The sequence below is a fragment of the Macrobrachium nipponense genome, chromosome 12 (assembly GCF_015104395.2).
Source record: "Macrobrachium nipponense isolate FS-2020 chromosome 12, ASM1510439v2, whole genome shotgun sequence".
NCBI lineage: Eukaryota > Metazoa > Arthropoda > Malacostraca > Decapoda > Palaemonidae > Macrobrachium > Macrobrachium nipponense.
Genome location: NC_087205.1, coordinates 16511934 through 16521933, shown reverse-complemented (window position 1 = coordinate 16521933; position 10000 = coordinate 16511934). Strand labels below are relative to the sequence as shown.

At 37.3% G+C, this 10000-nt stretch overlaps 1 protein-coding gene across 1 annotated transcript in view; it reads left to right on the top strand.

Moving 5' to 3' along the window:
• Positions 1-10000, top strand: part of LOC135224955 (uncharacterized) — a 273007-nt gene that overhangs the window by 218 nt on the left and 262789 nt on the right. The gene's annotated exons all lie outside the window — the stretch shown is intronic.

Here is a 10000-nt window from a genome sequence, read left to right as displayed (position 1 = left end):
AAATGCTAAAGTAGTAGCCGATCGGTATGTGAGGTTTAAAAATCTCTTTGAAACTGTATAACGGTCGGAACGCCAGCAGGTATTTTATCCAGGTGAAAACTATCTGTCAACTACATTTTATTTTAAGCTTGTAAACATGCAAGAAGAGTTATACGTGGTATGTTTATATCCGTTCTTGGCAACATATAAGCGAAATAGCTGTAAGTAAAGCGCGAGTGGATATGATACAGGTGTCAGAGGCCTCTTTCGTCGGTTCTACCTGTCGTGTTATGAGTTGACAGGAAGAATGTGTAAATGGGTAATTGTAATTGTACCTCATTTCCTTAATAGTCCGAGGGAGATATAAGATCACGTGGTCGTGCGGGTTGTGTAACAATAATAAATGGGATTTTATTTATTTCACCCGGCGTTGCAGGTAGGTAGTACCAACGTTAATCTCTTGGCACCTCAGCTAGTATAGTTGAGCCTGGCTTATTCGCCCGTCTGACGTTTGTAGTAAACCATTGAAAATATTTACTTTGTTATGACAGATGATGAAATCATTTGTCATGATGCTTTGTCTAGTGAAAGGCCAAAGTAAGCTTATTCAGTGCCATAAATTAGGACGAGGGAGATGTACGTTGTTAGAAATTATAGCTGTCACGTAGGCCTATCGAGGAACTCCGATGTTATTCAGAAGCCAACGGATGTTCGATCTGGTAGATCATATTTGTAGTGTTCGGGAACCAGAAGGTAAAACTTAACTACACTCTCTTTCCGTGGGTCTTGTTATTTCAATTGAAATTTGGTACACATGCCCAAGTGCGTATTTGGTTGTCATATTTCAAAGTTGTTGCTGGGTTAGCCTAAGACCTCAACTATTGGCATTATTTTGGGAGAAATGCCTTTAATGTTTTAGTGCAATTATTGCCACTTTACGATCTCATTTATTTTAAAGGAGACACCGGTTTGTGTTTCCTTTCTCATGTTTGACCAAACTTGTCCCTAGACTAATGACAGTTAACGTTACCGAGCTTCTAGAAATGTTAGGGTAGTGGCCATGAAGCAGGGTTAAATTTTTTTTTATATTATTATTATTATCAGTTGCATCACAGACAATATTAGTAAAGGACAATGAGATTATTTAGACCTTCATGAATAAAAAATTATAATTACGTCACCTATGAATTACAGAATTTGATGTACCACGAAGTAACAGTAAAGAATCATAGATTTATATGTGTGCGAAATCAGAATATATATATATATATATATATATATATATATATATATATATATATATATATATATATATGCTCGCTCCTTGCTAATAAGACATTACACTACGAAGTATTTGGCTGTTTAATTGAACAGGTTGCCGGAATCATAATAATCAGGATTCTTCGTTAATTTTCAATACCAGCTCCTTTAATTGATGAATTGATGAGGTCTGAGACAAGGTAGACTTATGTCAGTTTCACGTTGTTGTGGTGAAGTATATTTGCTTGTAATTATGCACGTAGTGCTTACATAAGGAAAAATGTCCAAAATATAAGATGTAAGTCTATGCACTTATTCGACGTATTGAATAGAACTAGAGCTCTTTTCGTTTCAAGTGTATTTACTGAATAGCATGGCAATGAATTAATAAAATTACTTGATAATGAAGAACTAGAATCACTGAGTAATGAATACATAGGTCTATTTTTATGGTTCCAAGTAATATTTTCATCTTTGGTCAAGTCTGACCATTCTTTCATTAATTACGATGTTTGTTTTGACCAAATTTCTCTTATTATTACGATTACTATGACGAACGTTCTTTAAATATGATTATTACTATTATATTTGGGATGCAAGGAACGAGAGGGAGTAAAGCATAAATGAATATAGAAACTTTTAGGTAAACCTTAGAGACGAATCCCGTTCACATATTCTCGGAGGCGTTTTAGATGTAATCAGTTCTATACGTGGGTAAAATGAGTTAATCTCTTCGGTGGGTGGGGGTGGGCGGGGGAAGTTGTGTTGCTTGCGAGGGAGGCGTCGTTTCAGTCACTTCCTTTATGCCAGTCATAAATATCGTGGACCCTTTTTCTTGCAGGAAATTTATCGGAATAAGTCGTAGTGAATTCTGTTTATTTCTCTGATTTCACATGAAGTGAATGCACAGTATAATAGTTTTGATAGGGGACTGATGTGTGTGTATGTGTGTGTGAGAGAGAGAGAGAGAGAGAGAGAGAGAGAGAGAGAGAGAGAGAGAGAGAGAGAGAGAGAGCGTGGTCACATTTCTTGCCAGCAAGAGGAGCAGAGTTCGATTTCCACTCGAGGCCGAATTTAGAAACATTTCGTAAAATTCATTGTAACTCTCTTTACCTGAGCAGCGAATTATGTAACGGGTATCTAGTCGAGTTAGATGGGTTACAACTCGGTGTAGAAGGTCAAGGGGCTACCATCCACATTTTAAGATACTTGCTCCCAAGGAGCTACCATTTTATTAGGGGAAAAAGGAAAATGAAGTCCATATGTATAAATTGGGTTGCTCCAGGTGATATTCTTTTAGAAGTCGGCGAGTCTCTTGTGGGTGAATTTGCTAATACATTCCCGTAATAGCCCTGGAATTGAATCTGGGTTCTTTATCTTGACAGAGAGACTGTTACTAATCACACAACAGTGGCCGATAAATGTTTATATTTATATTTCTGGTGATAGAAGTTCACTCTTGACGTGGTTCGGAAGTCACGTAAAGCCGTTGGTCCCGTTGCTGAATAATCGCTGGTTCCATGCAACGTAAAAACACCATACAAACAAATGTTTATACACCTTGCTTTATGTTTTGGTGCTTCCATACTCCATAATTTGCACTTGGGTTGTTGTCTATAGAGGTCAGATCCGTTGAAAGAACTAGGGAATGAGCCATAAAACTATTATATATATATATATATATATATATATATAATAAACGACGTTTATTTAGCATTGTTTACGAGAAATTATTTTTCAAGACATTCCGAGTGCTGGCTGTTTGTTAAAGAAAATGGAATCTCTCCCTCATGATACAGAAAGCACAAACGCATTTGTGTACATTCCAAAGTGTGCTTGTTCATGAAGAATGTTATTGGTCTGTGTTAAGATTCGCGAATTTTCATTCTAAAACTGATTGTAGAGCGTTATTGTTACTATGTCCTTATTCATATTAACATAAATGTCTTGTTGCTTGGAGGAGCGGGTAACATGACTCAAGAATTGTTTTGTTTGTTTATGAGCGAATGATTTTCTTTTTAACGGATTGTGAGTGACATAGAACTGACTGAATGCCCTGCCAGCCGCACGATTCAGTCGTTTCGTTCAGTTGGGAATTGCCTGCCAAATGCAAGGCTCAGGTTATATTCGCTGTGATTTTATTGCTGTTCATGACAATGGCATCGCTTTGTTTCCAGTGGCTGACTTTTTTGAGTTCTGCTTGTTTTCCTTGCATGCATGTTATAAGGACTGATCACATCTCATGATATTTCCTTAGAATGATCGTGTCTAGATCCTTTAGTTTACATCTGAAAACAAAGAATGGACAGGCATATAGTATATACTCAGAAGTTTATACACCTAATGAGAGTGACATACCCATATATTTTATATATATATATATGTAGTATGTAAATAAGATATATATATATATATATATATATATATATATATATATAAAATATTTGTAATATATAAATATATACGTATATATATTTATATATACATATACATTTATGTATTTGTATATATAAACTTGGGTCCACTGGTTAAGCTGCTCACCTTATGGGTGCGTTTCATTAAAGGCCACTGCTTCTCTGTTGGTTAAAGCAATGAAATATCCACCTGGCTGCTGGATTAAAGTTGATACTTTCCTTGTGCCGTTTTCTCCTCTCGGTGGTTGTACTATAATGGGTTGCAATCTGTGTAAAAAAAAAAAAGCCCTGTAGATGGGTTAATGCCTTCAGTGCATCTCACTTGGTCTACTGTAGGCATTACTTAAAGGTTCTTTTCAGCCTACCTTCGGGCCCTAGCTGCGACGTCTTTCATTTTTTTTTTTCTGTACGTCCGTTCATATTCTCTTTCTTCCATCTTACTTCTTACTGTTAATTACCTTTTCATCGCTGAACGATCTCATAGGTCCCAGTGCTTGTCCTTGGACCTAAATTCTCTATTTTCCATTCTGTGTGAAAAAAAAAACTCTATATATATACCCTCTTCGCCCCTCTGGAACGGGTGGCGCCATAAAGGTGCAGCATTCTGGTTTTATAGAGAGTCTAGGGATTAGGGTGCGAGCCATACGCCCTTTTTCTTGACCCCAGCAGATGGTCGTACCTACTTACAGATTGGCGGGAAGTAAGCTGGGAAACATCCACGGACCTAGCAAATGTCAGGCATGCAAAGCACCACTAAGTCACTACTTTGGCTGTACTCAAAGATGGGTAATAAGGTCGCTACGCTACCACATTCGTAATTTTATACTGAAATTGGAATGAACCACAACATTTCCTGCTTCCTAAACTTCCTCTTACACATACTGCACTATGAAACTTTTGTCGTAGAGGCCCTTCCTTACCCATGCCTCTGTCACGCCTGTTAGCCCTTTCTAGGTCTTCCTCTCCTCCCTCCTGACACTTCAGCATTATAACGACCTGTCGTTCCTCCATTTTATCTACACACCTCCACATTTCTCACCCTTTCAGTCCTTCTTATCCAACATATGATAAAAAGACGATTCATCTCAACATTTGTTCTATTTTTGTCGCTTCCATAAAGGAGATATGGTTCGACAACCCTTTGATACATTCCATCTTGGCTTTCATGGGCATGCAAAGTCCCTTCCCATTATTATGTAAACACCTTTCGTGACTTTAATCTTTCCTCATTTTACCGTTAATTATCAATTGTATCTACTGCGAAATTCCTATATGAAACAGCCCTTCCATTCTTTTTTCTTTTGTATTAACGTACTGTCCTCCACCCTTCTGGATTCTGTTTACCCTTAGTCTTAAGCTGTCTCTTCATGCAGTCATTTTCAAACTTTTACTGGTCTCTTCAGTTTCTCTTTACTATCACCAGCCAGTTCTGTGCAACATGAACCATCCACGCTCCATTCACGACTCATTTTCTTATGCCACAACTTTTCCTACATTTAATGTCTTTTCATTAGTTCCATTCATGAAGATATTAAACAACAGACGAGATATTACTCACTCTAATGGCAAACCAATTTTCACTCCAGTGCTCTAGCACATACTTCACTTTCATCATCAAAACTTTCATCGTTCTCAGATGCCGATTTTCAGGTCTGTACATCAGCATCCCCAAAACAGCTTTCCCATTTGCTATTAGACTTCTCATTTTTGTTTTATGACAGACACGTAACGTATACACTCTCTCACATCTCTGAATCCATACTATTCTTATCCTTGAATCTTTCTGGTGCCTCTTACTTGATCAAATTCCTACAATAAACCTTCGTGGTCCCACTAAGTTACGTTATGCACCTGTCATTTTTACAGCAGCCTCTGTCACCTTCATTATTTTACAGCGAAACAATGATTCCACTCACACACTATCTGTGAACCTTGCTCTTCTTAATTGTAATTTATTACTTGTGAAACTAGTCATTTGGGATAACCAGTTTTTTTTTTTATATGTAACGTAAAATATCCCCTCAAAATACATCATGACTTTTGACACATCCGGTTTCAATTTACAGATCAAGGAGCGAATGTGATCACGAGAATCGCATGATTTTCTTTTTCTAGCAGTCGTACTTAACGTTGTCATAAAGGTCTGATTGCCTTGTAATGATAAGAGTGGTACGGATGGTTATAACACGACAGTGAAAATTTCGTCCTACGTAATTAAGAATGGAGGTGAATGAAGTTTTCTACTTTCTTGTTTGTATACGTTACTGGTCACTTGTACACGCGCGCGCGAAAAATATTATTATATTTTTTACAAAGTACACGGGACACACTGCTCAGACAAATTACAATAATGATCAGTATTATTATTGCAAAACTTCCATCACGCTTTCATAGCCCAGTCGGAAAACTGATAGTCCATTAAGAGATTATTTTTATGAGTCATGAAATACAGCCGGGCCCCATTAGCAACGTGGGGTGACGGGGGTTGTGTGGCGGTACCAAAGGTGGTAGTTGGTGTGTGGCTGTGGGTAGGTGGGGGAAGGTAGGAATGCTTAATCCGGAGCCCTAAAATAATAAGTTCATTAAGCAAAATAGACGCTTCGAACTATTTAGCTGTTATAGATGGATCATATCAATTAATACTCTCATTCCTCTCTCGCACTTTTTGAGCAAATTAAATTTCCAAAATCCTCTTCTCTGTTTCTATGACTGTTTCATCTGTCTATATTGCTTGTTATGTTTTTTACCTGCTTGTATACGTCTGTCTGTCTCCTCTTTTCTGAGCTTTACTATATATCTGTTTGTCATAACTTCATTCCGTCTTTGTCTTTTCGTATTTTTTTCCTGTAGCCTATTATACTCGGTAGGGGGGGGGGGAGGGGGGGGGGGTAGGGGGGGGGTAGTGCCGTCAGTGGACCTCATGCAGTGCACTGTAGGCATTACTTAAGGTTCTTTGCAGCGTGTCTTCGGCGCCTAGCTGCTTCCACTTTCATTCCTTTTACTGTGCCTCCTTTCATATTCTCTTTCTTCATCTTACTTTCCACCCTCTCAACACTTGATTCATTGCGGAACTGCGAGGTTTTCCTCCTGTTACACCTTGAAAACCTTTACTGTCAATTTCCATTTCAGCGCTGAATGACGTCATAGGTCCCAGTGCTTGGCCTTTGGCCTAGATTCTATATGCAGCAATGGAGCTTATTATTTAGTATTTTACGCTTTTTTTTCACTTCATAGCTGTCGTTTAATGATATCTTAGTCAAATTCGTCGCTTCTGCTATTATGAATTACTAATTTGTAGGTCTGCCAGTGTTCCCTTTGCCAGAACCACTGTAATGTCTATTATCCTTTTATCTCGACAGTTTATGAGTTATCTTCAATTTTATTCACGTATTGGAAGTGCCTTTCAAACATTAAGTCGTTGATGTCCGTCATTTTTCTGTCATTGGCTGCTATTCCCCATCTTTATTTCTCATCAGTCATCTCTTTAGTGAAATCTGTGCTGGTCAGTTATTTAATGTCTTCTAAAATGTAGCGACTTTTCTTTTTGTCTAATAACTCCTCTACCATCTTTTCAAATCCATTCTAGGCTTAATTTGATTTACCTAACTGTGAAATGGGTCTATACGGGGCTTATTGTTAAATCTACTTTTTTCTTTTTTTTTTTTTGAGGGAAAAAGTGGCTTTTGAAATTTTGCTGCAAAAATGATTTATGGAAAAACTTCCAGGGCTGGGCCAAGCTCAATTAAGCTCCACCAGCTTCCATAAAAGATATGCCATAGTATTTTTCTTTCATTTTCTTTTATTTTTCCGGAAATGTTCGAGCTGGTCCTTCTGAATATATGATATAAAAAAGGAGGGTTATGAAGCCGCCGCCTCTCCAAAAAAAAATAAAAAAGAATAATTAGATTTTTCTTATATCTAAAATTTAGTTTTATGTGGCCATTATGGAGTTTTTAGTTGGTTGCTTTTCAATTTCTTTTTTCTTTTAGGAGACTGAGTTAATGAGCTTAATCTAATACAAGGAAAGTAGACATGTACGTATATATGTATGCAAATATATACATATGTATACATTTACATTATATATATATACATAAAATATTATATATATATATATATATATATATATATATATATACTATATAATGTTATTATATCATATATAATACTATATATATATATATGATATATACTATATATATATATATCATATTATATATAGATATATATATTAATAGTACTATATATTATGATATGCATCATATATACTATATATATATACATATATATAATATATATACTATATATATATGTATATATATATATATATATATATATATATATATATATAATATATATATAGTTAGGTTTGTGTGCATTATTTACTTCCTTTGGATTAGCTTACGTTATCTAGACACGTTTTGTTTAACCCGTTGTGATTCCGTTCATCTGAACGGCGAATTAGTTTCTGTGTATTTAGTCGACTGTAGTGAGTCGCAGTCACTGTGTGGGAAAGCGAGATGAGTGATACCAGGATTTTAACCCTTCTAGAGTCATTCCCCATGAAGGGCTCTAGCTTATAGGTGAATATATATGTATATAAATCAGTAATAAGTTTCCTGGTCTTTAATTTTCGCCTTTCATGGGGCTGTCTACATATATAGTTGACACGTTCAGCTTGGTAACTTATTGCTGAAATATATACATATATATTCACCTATAAGCTAGATCCCTTCATTGAGAATGAAAGACCAGGTACCTGGTCTTTAATTTTCACCTTTCATGTGGCTGTCTACATTATATATATATGTGTGTGTGTGTGTGTGTTCACAAGTTCACAAAAAGCACCATATTATTATCACAATACTGTTTTCTAAGGATGGTTTGGACTAATGCCTCCGGCCACGCATCCACGGGCGCGTAAGATATGTTGAAGGACCATAAACATACAGAATTTTTTTCCCTCTATATGATCCTCGTTATCTTCTTTTTATTTCAGTCTTTGTCCCCTTTTCAACATCCTCCTCCTCCTCCTCCTTCCCCTCCTCTTTTCCCAGTCGAGGCATGTCTGTTTACCTTCTTTAACGGTCTCCTTTTTTCACCTCTTCCCCCATATCTCATCTCTCTCCCATCTCCTCTTAACCTCATTGTTCTTCCTGCGTGGCCTTCATTCCTTCCTGCCTTCCCTGACCCTCCTCACTCCTCACTACCTACTCCTCACTCCTCACTCCTTCACGCTCTCTTCCCCTCCTAAGATGAAAGCGATTATGCTGGAGGGAACTCTTAGAGGAACTGATTATCGCGACGGAGGGAATTCTAGGAGCGGTTCAGCCGGGGTAGTCGGTGCAATGAAATGGGAGGGAGAATATGGCGACACGGGAAGGAAATGATAATGGAGCGGTAGGGAAAATGTGATGAAAAGGATAGGGAAGCGAGAAACGGGTAGAAGTAGAAGAGAAAATGTATGGGGAGAAGTCTACATGAAGTGGTGAGACGAAATATAATATAGGAGAGATGCAGTGAAATGGAAGAGAATATACAATTTTGATGGTTAGGTAACGAAATGAAATACAAAATGCACTGATATGGAGGGAATATGTAAAGTTTATATGGAAAATGTAATTAACAATAAAGGAAAATGGAATCAAAGCAAAGAAATGGTTCAATTGAACCAAAATGAAGAATTGAAAACTATAATAAAAGCAGGAACAGAAAAAGCGTGAAAATTTCTGATATAATATTTATAAAAGGACCTTTTACAGCTATATGCTCGTGACTGTTCTTTGCTGTATCCTAAAAAGACAAGTCTCACTGTTCATTCATTGCAAGAGAAAAAAAGAAAAATTTGGGAGAAACTGCAATTTTCTCATTTAACTTCTTGCTATGTTTTCTGTTTCTCCACTTTTTTTATTTGTCAATATTTTTTCTGAGTGCCTCAGAGGCGTGATCGGTACGGTCTTGGCCTGCCGTCTCGGTAGCCGCGAGTTCGATTCTCGGGCATTCCATTGAGGGTATAGAGATGTGTATTTCTGGTGATAGAAGTTCCCTCTCGACGTGGTTCGGAAGTCACGTAAAGCCGTGGGTCCCGTTGCTGAATAACCACTGGTTCCATGCAACGTAAAAACACCATGCAAACAAACAATATTCTTTTCCTGTGTTCCTTGGAAACTTATCCAGGACTTTACGGTAATGACCTTGTATGCCATTTGCCTCAAGTTTTAGAAATAGTTAATAATAATCATTATAATAATCCCCGGGGGGGAGGGAGGTGGGTAGTGCCGTCAGTGCACCTTGTAGCCATTACATAAGGTTCTTTGCAGCGTCCCCTCGGCCCCTAGCTGCTATCC